Genomic DNA, 14,879 nt, shown 5'->3' with positions numbered 1-14,879 from the left:
GCTCACTCCAGCGTCATTAGTCCCGGCACATCAAGGTGACTTTACATTGTTTACAAGGGCCACTGAAAGTGCAGTCATCCCCCTCCCACACTGTCTTATCAATTCATTTACTTTTCCGAATTCCCTAACATAGACCGCCAGCCAGGAGGGGTGGGCAAGGACCTGCAGTCCAGGAAGGGCCTGCCTCCGCTTTATCTGGAAAGAAAAATCTATCTCCTTGGGGAGAGACCTAAATACAACACACCGGTGCGGCTAGGCCATTAATCATCTCTCGCCGGGACACAGGAGACCGGGAAGCAGCACTGTGGGCATGCTGGCTTTAAACTCAAGGACGAGGAAGCTCTGGGGACACTGCTGGGCACACCATTTCCAGAGGGCATTCTACAAGTGTGTCAGGTGGAGGTCACACAGTTTGATGCTGGTGACATCTTGCATGGGAAGAGGAGGCAGAAAGGGCACATTGATGTCTCCAAAGGATTCCTCAAAAGCAGGTGCTCACGCTGAAGTAAATACCCACTACCTGGTGGAAGCAGAATGCCTTTTGACCAGGAACCCATTTGCTGGGGAACTCTCCATGCCCAGCAGTTTGGCACATGCCTACAATCCCCTAGGGGATGCTGTATTCTTCTTAGAGGAAGGGGAGCTGCCAGAACAGGGACTCATGGAATAACAGGAGACCTAAGTCGACAAATCAAAGGCCCCCAGGCCCAGACTCCCTCTCCCCATTTCCACCACTTCCTTACTCCAGGAGACCCGCCTTGCTGCCCAGCCAGACTGCATGGCATCCCGTAAACATGCTGTCCCAGCTAGGTGTGTTCCTGGCTCCACTGCCTCCCTTCTGTCTTATTTAATTTCTATTCATTCTTCAGGGCCCAGCTTAAGTGTGACATCTCATCTGTCCACTCCCTGTCCACAGCAGCCGTCACCTCAAATCTCCTCCCACCACCACCAACACGTCTCATCTGAGTGTATGTCACATCTCACATCACCTTGAGTAGTGTGCTGTCTTCTCACCTGTGTTTGTCTCAAGCTACAAAAAGGCAGTAATAATGGAACAACTGCTGTCATTCATTGAGCACTGTTGTGTGCTAAGTTCTGTGGAAAGCACCTGATCTACATCACCTTATTTAAACCTTACAACTACCCTGATGGTCAGTAATTATTTTCTCCAGTTCATCAGCTGGGAAACTGGTAAGCCAAGTGGGCGAGTGACTTGCCCACTTCGGACAGTGGGTAGATGGTAGAGTTAGGACCAACCTCTGCCTGGCATGAAAGCCTGTGCTCATAGCCTTTCTGCTATGGCCCCCCACCCAAGTGGGGGGTACACAGTGACACTTCCTCATGGTGTTAGTGAACTAAAGCAATAGGATTTCCACCAAGAACGTAGCTGGAAGGGAATGCACAAAGAGAGACGGGTTTGCACTGGCTGGATGCACTCTGTGGGACGTTTCCAGGGCTCAGCACATATCTGTCATGGTTTGAGTCTTTTCCTCTGGCTGAGTAAGAGAAAGATCTTAGAACCTAATGACTGCTGGGAGATTTCCCAGTTATCGGATAGAGCCCATGGGGAATAGTTAGATCTCCCTAGTGTTTCCTTCTGGATGGGATTTAAAGCAGGCAAAGAGAGGTGAGGGGCAGGAGAAGGACAAGGGAGGAAAGTTTAGGAAGTCTCAGAGCTGGGTGTGGCCAAAGCTCATGCTGGCCATGGATTCCAGCAGCTCTTCCCAGGCCTTATGTCTTGTTCCTTATAAACTGGGGATAGGGAGACTGATGTCAAATCTGCTCTGTAAAATGGGAGGTTGAAAATACCTGTACAATCCTCATCAGCAATAAACACGCTATTATTCTGCAGTTTTTCAGAGCTATCACTAGTATACTTTAGTCAAAAGCAGCCAGAATCCCACTGTGGCCAACTTAAGCAGAAATAGAATTTATTGAAATGATATAAGTCATTCATATTTTAAAAAGTCCCCTGAAGACTGTCTGGGTGCGGTGGCTCAAGCCTGTAATCCCAGCACTTTGGGAAGCTGAGGTGGGTACTTAAGGTCAAGAGTTCACGACTAGCCTGGCCAACACGGTGAAACCCTGTCTCTACTAAAAATATGAATTAGCCAGGTGTGGTGGTGGGCGCCTGTAATCCTAGCTACCTGGGAGACTGAGGCAGGAGAATCACTTGAACCTGGGAAGCGGTGGTTGCAGTGAGCTGAGATTGCGCCACTGCACTCCAGCCTGGGTGACAGAGCAAGGCTTCATCTCAAAAATGAACAAACAAACAACAACAACAATAACAAAAGGAAAGACTGAGGAAACGAGGGTGGCTCCGGGGGTCTGAGAACAGAATGTGGTGGGTGGCTTCTTGAGGACACAGTCACTGGAATGAATGAGCTCCAAGCAACTGCCAACCCTGCTTCCTTCTGCTCAAAGGCCAAAAGCCCCAGGAAAGACAATGACCAGCTCAGCCTGGGTCATGTGATCACCTTGGGTGGTGAGGAGTTCGGAGAGGTTGACAGCTCACCAGGACTATGCACAATGGGAGAAAAGTAATTCCCCAAAAAGAGACTAGGGTCCTGTCACCTCTCCAAGAGGAAATGGATACTGGTACTCAAACTTTAAAAGTAGAAATTGTGCTGGGCCCAGTGGTTCACACCTGTAATCCCAGGACTTTGGGAGGCCGAGGCAGGCGGATCACAAGGTCAGGAGATTGAGACCATCCTGGCTAACACGGTGAAACCCTGTCTCTACTAGAAATACAAAAATTAGCCAGGCGCGGTGGCGGGCGCCTGTAGTCCCAGCTACTTGGGAGGCTGAGACAGGAGAATGGAGTGAACCCAGGAGGTAGAGCTTGCAGTGAGCCGAGATCCCGCCACTGCACTCCAGGATGGACGACAGAGCAAGACTCCGTTTCTAAAAATAAATAAATAAATAAATAAATAAATAAATAAATAAATAAATAAATAAATGTAGAAATTGTTCAGGACTCTCAGGAATATGAATTTACCAAATTGAAAAAAAATCTCTGGGGATTTTGAGCCTTTTAAGGGATAGAGAGATTGATGGCAGCCCTCTACCATATCTCAGATAAGTTTCTGTTCTTCCTCCTGCCCCAGGATACCGGCTCCATCCAGCCCTGCTGCTAGCCCCTCTCCAGGACTCCATCCTATCAGTTCTCCCCTCCCTCTCTCCCATCATTGATTCTCTCCAATGACTCCTTCCACAAAACTTATTGAAATGCTTTAAAGTCTGCTCTATTCAAAATCAAAACAAAACAAAACTGCACTGTGTTGGACCCTGCCTTCCCCTCAGTCTATTTCCCTTCATTGTGCAATGTCACCCCCCTGGACCATGGGTCTTTTAGATTCTTATTTAAGTCTCCCTTCTACATGTGGCCGCGTTCATAACCAGGTAACTGCATTGAATGCAGTGTGCTCAAAACCAGATTTATCATCTTCTTCTATAAACACACTCTTCTGCCTGTGATCCCTCTTAACTAACAGTACCATCATCCATCTCATTCCCCAAACTGGAAGCCTCCAAGTCATCCTTAACTCCTCTGTCTCCCTCCACATCTAATTAGCCACCAAGTCTAATCACCAGGATATGGTCAAATTTGAACTCATTCCTTCCCTCCTAGCAGGTGTGAGGTGATATTGTGGTTCTGATTTGCATTTCCCTGCTTATTAGTGTTGTTTAGCCTCTTTTCACATATTGTTGGCTATCTGTATATCTTCTTTAGAGAAGTGTCTACTCAACTCCTTTGCCCATTTTAAAATCAAGTTATTGGCAGGCAAGGTGGCTCATGCCTGTAATTCCAGCACTTTGTGAGGCGGAGGTGGGGAATCACCTAAGGTCAGGAGTTTGAGACCAGCCTGGCCAGCATGGTGAAACCCTGTTCCTAATAATAATACCAAAAAATTAGCTGGGCGTGGTGGCTCATGCTTGTAATCCCACCTACTTGGAAGGCTGAGGCAGGAGAATCTCTTGAACCCAGGAGGCAAAGTTTGCAGTGATCCATTGCACTCCAGCATGAGAGATAAGAATGAAACTCTGTCTCAAAAATCAATCAATCAATCAATCAATCAATCAAACAAGTTATTTGTTCTTGTTCCAGCTGTTGAGTTGTAGGAGTTTCTTGGGTATTCTGGATAGTAATCCCTTATCGGATATATGGTCTGCAAATAGTTTCTCCCACTCTACAGGTTGCCTTTTCACTCTGTTGATTGTTTACTTCGCTGCATGGATTTTTAGTTTGATATGATCCTACATGTCTAATTTTGCTTTTGTTGCCTGTGCTTTTGGTGTCAAATCCAAGAAATCATTGCCAATTTTTTCTCCTATGTTTTCTTTTGGAGATTTACAGTTCCAGATCTTGCATTTAAATCTTTTATCCATGTTGAGTTGACTTTTGCGTATAGTGTAAGATAAGCATTCAATTTCATTCTTTTTCACATGCAAATCCAGTTTTCTCAACACCAGTTGTTGAAAGGACTGTCTTGTCCACATGTATTTTTGGACCCTTGTTAAGGATGAGTTGACCATACATACATGCATTTATTTCTGGGCTATCTATTCTATGCTATACCATGGTTTATATGTCTGTTTTTATGCCAGTGCCACACCATACTGTTTTAATTTCTATAGATTTGTAGTATATTTTGAAATCATGAAGTGTGATGCCCCCAGTTTTGTTCTTCTTGCTCAAGGTTGCTTTAGTTATTTGGGGTCTTTTGTGGTACCATATGAATTTTAGATTGTTTCTTCTATTTCTGTAAAAAATGCCATTGAGATTTTTGATAGGGATTGCATCAATACTGTAGATAGCTATGGATATATGGATATTTTAACAATATTAAGTCTTCCAATCCATGACTACAGGATGGCTTTCCGTGTATTCGTGTCTTCCTTAATTTGTTTCATCAATGATTTGTACTTTTATTTTGAGACTGAGTCTCTCTCTTTCACCCAGGCTGGAGTGCAGTGGCATGATCTCAGTTCACTACAACCTCTGCCTCCCTGTCTCAGTGATTCTCCTGCCTCAGCCTCCTGAGTAGCTGGGATTACAGGCTTGCACCACCATACCTGGCTAAGTTTTGTATTTTTAGTACAGATGGGGTTTCACCATGTTGGTCAGGCTGGTCTTGAAGTCCTGGCCTCAAATGATCTGCCCACCTCGGCCTCCCGAAGTGCTGGAATTACAGGCATGAACCACTGCATCAGGCCAATGATTTGTAGTTTGTTTTTTTTTTTTGAGATGGAGTCTCTCTCTGTCGCCCAGGCTGGAGTGCAGTGGCGCGCTCTCCGCTCACTGCAAGCTCTGCCTCCTGGGTTCACTCCATTCTCCTGTCTCAGCCTCCCGAGTAGCTGGGACTACAGGTGCCCGCCACCACACCTGGCTAATTTTTTGTATTTTTAGTAGACACGGGGTTTCACCATGTTAGCCAGGATGGTCTCGATCTCCTGACCTTGTGATCTGCCCGCCTCGGCCTCCCAAAGATGATTTGTACTTCTTAGTGCACAGGTCTTTCACCTCCTTGGCTAAGTTTATCCCTAAGTATTTTATTCTTTTTGAAGCTATTGTAAATGTGATTGCTTTCTTAATTTCCTTTTCAGATAGTTTGTTGTTAGGATATAGAATCGCAACTAATTAAGCCAGGTGTGGCGGCTCCAGTCTATAATTCCAGCATTTTGGGAGGCTAAGGAAGGCAGATAGCCTGAGTCCCAGAGTTTGAGACCAGCTTGGGCAACATAGCCAAGCCCTGTCTCTATAAAAACTACAAAAAATTAGCCAGGTGTAGTGGCATACGCCTGTGGTCCCAAGCTACTTGGGAGGCTGAAGTAGGAGAATTGCTTGAGCCTGGGAGGAAGAGATTGCTGTCAGCCAAGATTGTACCACTGCACTCCAGTCTGGATGACAGAGTAAGACCCTGTCAAAAAAAAAAAAGAAGAAGAAGAAGAAGAAAGAGAGGAAGGAAGGAAGGAAGGAAGGAAGGAAGGAAGGAAGGAAGGAAGGAGAGAGAGAGAAAGAAAGAAAGAAAGAAAAAGAAAGAAAGAAAGAAAGAAAGAAGAAAAAGAAAGAAAGGAAGAAAGAGAAAGAAAGAAAGGAAGGCAACTGATTTTTGTATGTTAATCTTGTATCTTGAAACTTTATTAATTCTAACAGATTTGGGAGGATTTTTCTGTATATATTATGTCATCTGCAGAGATAATTTTGCTTCTTCCTTTCTGATTTCTATGCCTTTTGTCTCTTTCACTTGCCTAACTGCTCTGGCTAGGACTTCCAGTACTATGTTGAGCCAAGTGGTGAGAGTGGGCATCCTTGTCTTGTTAATTTTCTTGTTTAAAAATATCCAATGGTTCTTCATTTTCCATGGGATAAAATCCAAGTCCTTTGCTTTTCATAATTCAGATCTAACTCATATTCCTGGTCACATCTCTCACCGCCCCCAGCACATGGTACTGTCTCCCTTGCACCACTGTGTTCTCTTTCATCCCTCTGCCTGAAATACACCATCGGCCTTCAAAACCCAGCTCCAGTGTCACCTCCTCTAGGAGCCTTTCCCTACTTCAGCCACTCCTCCCTCTGAACTCCTACAGGATTGTGGGACACACTCTCCTAGAACACATATCACACAGTACTGTAAAGATTTGTTCACACGTCAGTCTCCATCCCTGGGATGTAGCTCCTGGAGAATGAGGACTTGCTTTTTTCTTGTTTTTACCATCCTCTACCAACCAGTGCCTATCCCAGTTCCTGGCATTCACTAGGTGATCTATAAATGTTTGTTGAATGAATGAATGACAATGAATTAGGAAACATAGAGTAAATGGGTGAAGAGTAGGGTAAGAGATCAACATAGGATGAGTGAGAAATGGTCTGCAGGGTATCAGATGAGAAGGTTGTGCACTGCATAACTCCAGGAAGCACCATTCATATGGCAGTGTGTATGAATTTCCTAGAATTGGGCAGATCACAATGTGGGCAGGTACGTGCAGCAGCCCCATAGAAAGAACTGACTTAGGAAGGGATAGACCCTCTTCCAGGAGAAAAAGAACCAGCCACCAGTTAATATTTGAGTTGGAAGAGGCTTTTGGAGAAGAGAATGTAGATGGAAATGATAAAAGAGGCATTTGAGCAAGTGCAGCAGACATCATGGGTTGCGTTGTAGTCTTCCGGTTTTCCTGGCTGGCTGGGCCAATTACTGTAGACATTAAAAATACCAGGTGTTTCCCCAGCTTCCCTTATAGTTAGAGATTTCCATGTGTCCCAGTCAAACAATGAGACTTAAGGGGGAGTTTGCTGGGGTGGAAGGGGAAGGCATTTGGGCAATATTTTCCTCCATGATAGAAAGAGAGACAGGGCAGGGGAAAGAGCCTCAGAAGCCATAGTGCAACCATAAAAAAGAAACTTGCAGAGGAAAAGCCAACATGCCAAGGACAGCAGAGCACAAGGATGGAAAATGTGTGGGACCATGGCTCTCTGGTGACCTGCTGGGCCAAGAAACCAACTCTGGAATCACCTACTTCTTGTTATAGAAGACGATGCATGTTTCTATTTCTTAAATCACTATTTCCTTTTCATAGTCTCTCTGTTACTTGCATCCCAAAGCATTCTAACTGATAAACTGGGTGTGGTGCTACATATGGCCCAGAGCCAGACAATTAATATAAACTGCATGTAAACCAGTAGAAAAGCCCTGAGACCCCACAGGTTATGAATCTTAAAATGCAGCCGGGAGAGGTGGCTCACATCTGTAATCTCAGCACTTTGGGAGGTGAGGTGGGCAGATCACCTGAGTCCAGGAATTTGAGAACAGCCTGGCCAACATGGTGAAACTCCATCTCTATTAAAAATACAAAAATTAGCAGGCCATGGTGGCGCATGCCTATAATCCCAGCTGCTTGGGAGGCTGAGGCAGGAGAATCAGTTGAACCCGGGAGGCAGAGGTTGCAGTGAGCCGAGATTGTGCCACTGCACTCCAGTCTGGGTGACAGACACTCCATCTCAAAAAAAAAAAAAAAAAAGGAAGAATCCCTAAAATGCAAACATTGGTAGAATAATGTCAATGGTGTGAATTCCATTTCACACTTTCAGTTATTCCATTTCTCTCTGTAATAAGTTGGCACCATTTTCCCTTTTATTTATTTTTTGAGATGGAGTCTTGCTCTGTCCCCCAGGCTCTAGTGCAGTGACAGAATCTCGGCTCTCTGCAACCTCCACCTCCCAGGTTCAAGCGATTCTTGTGCCTCAGCCTCCTGAGTAGCTGGGATTACAGGCACGTGCCACCACATCCAGCTAATTTTTATATTTTTAGTAGATATGAGGTTTTACCATGTTGGCCAGGCTGGTCTTGAATTCCTGAACTCAAGGAATCCACCCACCTTGGCCTCCCAAAGTGCTGGGATTACAGCCATGAGCCATCGCCCCTGGCCACCGTCTTCCTTTAACCCCAAGCCCCACTTCCAAAAAATTATTGTCAGTCTTTGGGCTAGAAGAAAACCTGCCCATTTTGCAGCACTTTACACAATGATTCCCCATTGTTTCAGTCACAGTAGCCCCTGGGCATATGGGACAAGGTGAGGAAACACCCAGGGGACAAGTGGCAGCAATGAAGATGTCCTTTGTCTGTGAATCAGTTGGGCTGCAGGAGAGAGTTTCTTGGGGAGCTTCTTTTGCACCTGAGCACGTGTTATGTGCCAGGCACTGTTCTAAGCACTTTACACGTGTTCACTCATCTGATCCTCACAGCAGCCCCTGAAGTGGAGATACCATTATCATCTCATCTTAGTGATTAAGAAACTGAGGCAGTGGGAGGTCCTGTAGCATTTCCACCTTGAAAGAGGCAGAGCTGGGATAGAAACCAAGTCAGTCCAGCTCCAGACCTACGTTTTCCCCCACAATCTGTTCAGTGATGGTGGCAACTCCCTTCCGGTTTTATGGTTATTAATCCGTGCCCCTCCAGGGAGAACCCTAGAGCTTTGGAAGGAGCAGACAGCCCTCTGTCTCGGTTTGCTTGCATGTAAGGACTCTGCCGCCCTTCTGTTGGTTAACTCAAGGATGCAAATTTTCTAACTGGGCTTCCCTTCCAGCACTGACACATGGGAATGGGGGTAAGGGGTCACCATCCACCGCCTCGAGGACTACATGAGGCTGACTTAATACATAACTTGGAACTCCATAATCTTACCTCGTAGATTGCTTGGTATTTGCCTTCGATAGATTCAGAGGTAATTAAATTACCGTACTAGCAGCTTTCAAGTCTGAGGAAAAGACTTGAACTAAAAGTAAAGCCTCACTAATTCAGACAAATGGGGGAGGCATGAAGGAAAACAAGAAGGAACTGTAGCTTTCCTTTCAAAAGAAACACATTTTTTACACTTCTAGCACTTACAGTAAATCACACTAAACATTAATAGCAGCCAAATGGCGTTCTTGCTGAGTTTGGGTGAATGAATAAATAAAACTAATTTTAATTAGCATATTCCTTGTATACAAATATCTTCTATTAATATACTTTTGAAAGCTTGTTGTTTGAAGGTTAAACATTCATTCATACATCCAACAGGCAGCGTGGAGTATCATCACAGAGAATCTACGATGTGCTACTGTGTGCTCTCTGCTAGAAACTGAAGGTAAGGAAATCAACAAGATTCAGACAGTATATCCTGGAAGAAGCTACAGACTAAGGAAAGATATATGCACAAATAAATAATGATACAATATGCTAGGAATATATTTATTAGGAATATATAGACAACGTACTGAGTGACTACAATTACGGAACAACTGACTCAGAGGAGGTAAAGGAAGGATTCACTGGGAAGGTAATCTTTGAGCTGGGTTTTGAAGGATGAATAACAGATTGCCAGGAAGAGAAAAAGAGGAAATCAAGGGTGGCCGCAAGACAAGGGCCAGAGTCATTCAGGGGTCTAGTGATAACGCTCCAAGGTGGCTAATCATCATTCGTAGGAGCTACGGCTGAAGTGTCACAAATTGTGACTTGTTGAATAGAAGCTTTTAATTTGATAATATAATGCAGAAAACATTTTAAATACAGAAACACTTTTAATACAGAAAAGCGCAAAAGGTAATGCTCATGTACTTGCCACCAGAATGAACAAATGTTATTCTTCTGTCATTAGCTACGATTTTTTTTTTTTCCCCAGAAATAAGACTCTGTGGCCAAGCGCAGTGGCTCATGCCTGTAATCCCAGCACTTTGGGAGGCTGAGGTGGGAGGATTGCCTGAGGCCAGCAGGTTGAGGCTGTGTGAGCCGAGATCGTGCCATTGCACTCCAGCCTAGGTGACAGAACAAGACCTTATCTTAAAAACTAAAACAAAAGCTTTGCATCATTAAGACACTGATGCTGCACCTCTGGTGTTCTGTCACCTTCTCTAGAGCTCCCTCCCTAACTGCCCTCTCCAGAGCAGACCCCTCTCCTTTCCTCTCTGGCGGGGCCTCTGTTTTTTCCTTATGGCATCTCCCACTGTGTGAGGTCACCTTGTGGTTTGCTGATGTGTCCTGTACCGTAAGGTCATCTCCATAGAAGAGATGCCTGGAAGGTCTTAGTCACTGTGGGGCTCCTCCTTGCCTGCTGCATGTTTGGTGCTGATTTAATATGTGTAGAAGAAAGGAAGGAGGCCAGACGCAGTGGCTCATGCCTGTAATCCCAGCACTTTGGGAGGCCGAAGCAGGTGGATCACCTGAGGTCAGGAGTTCGAGACCAGCCTGGCCAACATGGTGAAACCCTGTCTCTACTAAAAATATAAAAATTAGCCAGGTGTGGTGGTGGGCACCTGTAATCCCAGCTACTCGGGAGGCTGAGGCCAGAGAATCGCTTGAACCCAGGAGGCGGAGTTTGCAGTGAGCCGAGATGGCGCCATCACACTCCAGCCTGGGCAACAAGAGCAAAACTCTGTCTCAAAAAAATAAAGGAAAGAAGGAAAGGAGGGAGGGAAAACGGAAAAGGGAAGAAGGGAGAGCTTGTAGGTTAGTGTGAACTCTTCTAGGAGGCAGAAATAGAATCTTCAAATGAAGGGACTGTAGCCAACAAGGGAGAATAATTCCATTGAATTCCACAAATATGTATTGAGCCTTACCAAGGTGCAGGGCTCTGTGGGAGGCACAGGGCAGGCTCATGACCTCCAGGAGTAACTGAGGCTCCTAAGAGCTCAGCCACCAGCTGGCCCTGGGATGGGGGTGATTCGGAGAGTGTTTGGCAGATTTGGGAAGTCTGGGTCAGACTCCTAGGGCCAGAGACCAAGGTGTCAAAGCCTTTGTCAGTCACTATGGATCCAGAGGTGGGTAGGCTGGTGGCAGGTCTGGCCTGGGCCTGAAACTTCACATTGTAACCAAGGAGACCAAGCAAGGTGAAAATGTTACAGGCAAATAGAAGAAATTGACATTCAGGGAAGGTGACAAGTTACACATTAAACCAGGGAGCGGGAGAGGGCAGAACCTCCCCCACAGCATAGCTCACAAGCCCTGCCTTTGTGCTCAGCATGGAGAATGAAGTCTCTCCCTTTCAGATATTAGCGGTTCCCTTCCTTGTATTTCTGGGAGGAGACTTTGGGCTGGGAGTGTGACAACTTGGTATTAATAGAAGGTGATTCAGGAAGAAGAGTGAGCCCTGGCCCATTCTCCTGATAAATCCCCTTCCTTGACCACCTCACAGATACCATTCATTGAATAAGTGTTTATTGAGCATCTGCTGTGAGCCAGGCATTGAGCTAAGGACCAGGGATACAGAGATGAATAAACCACTCTCACTGTTCTTAAGAAGTCAAATACATAAAAGGCAAAATCTATGCAGCACAGTAAATGCTAAGCCACAGGTAGGACAAAATGCCTTGGGTGATGGGGTGTTTGACTGGAGTTGTTGGAAGAGAATGTATGAGGAGGTGGGGTATTTGAGCTGGGCTTTGAGAGTGTAGAGGAGATTGCCAAGCATAGAGATGGGTAAGAGCATTTTCCAAGTAGATATTTTAAAAGCATACAAGGCCCTGGGGATGGACAGAGAAGGAGTGGGAGGGGGAGGAAGTGGCAGGAACTAGTCCCTGGGCCTCAGATGCTCCACCTTGCCTGGACCTTGCCTGGCGGGTTCCTTCTCATTCAGAGCTCAGGCTCATGGTTCCCTCAGAGCAGCCTTACCTAACAACCCACCTATTTGTGTGTCTATAATTTACCTCAACACAGCTCAGCATGTAAGCGTGATGTTCTGTGTGTGCCGTGCAGGTTAAGCTGTAACCCAGGGGCTGCCGGGACTCCCATCAGGAATACATAGTGCAGGGCCAGGGTTGGTAATTAGTGGGGAGGCCCGTGGTCGGGGCGCCTCCTATTTGTGTCTAGATCCATGAACAACACATGGCTAAGCAGCATGGTGAAAGTCAGAGACTGATTTTGATGGGTAGCGGTCTGTGAACTATCACTGAGGGGAATTCTCATGTGAGATTTTCTTTCTTTAAAGGTTTTTGAGACAGGGTCTCACTCTGTCACCCAGGCTGGAGTGCAGTGGCACCATCACGGCTCACTGCAGCCTCAATTTCCCGGGCTCAGGTGATCCTCCTACCTCAGCCTCCCTGGTAGTTGGGACTACAGGCTTGAGCCACCACGCCTGGCTAATTTTTTGTATATTTATGTAGAGACTGGGTTTCACCATGTTGGCCAGGGTGGTCCGACTGCCTAACCATGTCCCCCCAAACACCGGTGTCTCTTCTCTTTTCTGTGTGTTTTCTCTGCCGCTACTGGAGCTTGCTCTGCCCAAAGCAGGTACCACCAGGAGGGTGAATGCCCCCGGGGGAATCCTCAGCCAATGGGCATGTGGGTCATTAGTGCAATGCCCCAGGCTCCTGGTCCTTTGGTGAAAAGACTCCGAAGTTTGCTCTACCCTCAGGCCCAGCTGCCCACAGCAGTAACATGCTCCTTAGCACACATTTTGCTGTCTTTTCTCTCTCCCCTGTTTTACTTTTCCTACCTCCTCACTGTCCTTCCTGAAATCATTTCCCACATAGAACATCTGTACCTAAGGGTTTGTCTTAGAGTCTGCTTATGGAGAAACCAAACTAAGACAATACCTGGGCTAGCTAAAATGTTGTGGAGAAATTCTCTCTCCCTTGCACGCTCAGAGTGTAAGAATCCAGTGGGATCTGTGGGCTTTACTCACTGGGTGAGGGTCAGAGCCAGAACCCAACATGGTTCAATAACCAGCCAGCAGTGGATTCTAGAAAATTCTGGTTGCCAGTGGGCTATACGGTACTAAGAATCCCACCTCTGGAATCTTGGTGTTTGCCTGAATGGACCCTCCAAGCAAAGAGCACTTGGAGTACCTAAAAGGGCAGAAAGGCGGGACTTCTCTGAGCCTCCAAAACACGTTGTGTGACTGTTTTTGTGCTTGCCTACCAGTAGAAAGTTAGTTCATAAATTTCTCTACGAGGACATAGTTTGGTCTGTGACTTGCTCCTTTTATAACGTGATTATAAGAGGTTGTAGGGAAGTAGCTAATCCTCATTCTCTTCAAACTCCTTGAACACCTCAGCTGTGAGATTTCAGGCCTGGGACCCTGGTGGATAATAACACCCTCAACTAAGGCAGAGATGGGGGTTCCCTCCCTGCAGTGAGCTCAAGCGCCAGCCTGACCTTCAGGGCTGAGTCATACCCACAGACCTTTGTCTCCCTTCAAGCTGCCTTGTATTGTAGTTCCCAGGAAACAGCCTGGACCAAATGCAAGGGCAGGAGAGAAGGAACCTGCTTCTTCTGTTTCTGAAGGTGCCCCCTTCTCTTGGCACGTTTTTCCCCCTTTGGCTGAGTCTTTGTTAGAGAAGCCAACTCTCTAGCTGTGAAGTACAGGAAAAATATAAAGTCATAAGATGGACAGGTCAGAAACCTTAGCCTCTTCTTGGAAATGTGTGGTCTAAAGCTGCCTTTGGCTCACACTGTGTGGCTACTGTTGAACTGTTTATGTGCCTGGTTGAGACAACCCCTACATGTGCACTGGATCACCCGGTATCCTTTGCCCAACCAAAGTCATTGCTCAAGTAATTCTCCCCTTCTCTCTGCATCACTGATTTCTCCCTTCTCATACCATCTCAAACATCATAGCAAACATGCTGTTATTTCCCCAGTTTTGTTTGTCTGTTTGTTTGTTTGGGGGTTTTTTTGCAAGGGGTGGTGGGAGGGGACAGGGTCTCACTCTGTTGCCCAGGCTAGAGTGCAGTGGTGTGATCATGGCTCACTGCAGCCTTGAACACTCGGGGTCAAGCAATCCTCCCACCCACATAACTTGCTCACTGACCTCCTGAGTAACTGGAACTACAGGTGTGCACTACCACACTTGGCTAATTTTAAATTTTTTTGTAGAGATGGCATCTCACTTTGCTGCCCAACTAGTCTCAAACTCCTGACCTCAAGCCATCCTCCTACCTTGACCTCCCAAAACGTTGAGATTGCAGGCATGAGCCACCATGCCTGGCCTATTTCTCCAGTTTTTTTTTTGAGACGGAGTCTTGCTCTGTCGCCCAGTCTGGAGCGCAGTGGCACGATCTCAGCTCACTGCAAGCTCCGCCTCTCAGGTTCATGCCATTCTCCTACCTCAGCCTCCCCAGTAGCTAGGACTACAGGCACCCACCACCACGCCCAGCTAATTTTTGTTTATTTTTAGTAGAGACGGGGTTTCACCATGTTAGCCAGGATGGTCTTGATCTCCTGACCTCGTGACCCACCCGCCTCGGCCTCCCAAAGTGCTGGGATTACAGGCGTGAGCCACCGCGCCTGGCTATTTCTCCAGTTTTATAAAGTTCTGACCTCTCTTTCCAATGCAGTTTCTACCCCCTCTTCTTTGTCTACTTTATTGCAAAACTTCTTGGAAGAGTTGAGCATACTCACTGT

This window comes from Pan paniscus, chromosome 15 (assembly GCF_029289425.2).
Source record: "Pan paniscus chromosome 15, NHGRI_mPanPan1-v2.0_pri, whole genome shotgun sequence".
In the NCBI taxonomy this organism is placed as follows: domain Eukaryota; kingdom Metazoa; phylum Chordata; class Mammalia; order Primates; family Hominidae; genus Pan; species Pan paniscus.
This window is presented reverse-complemented; position numbering follows the sequence as displayed.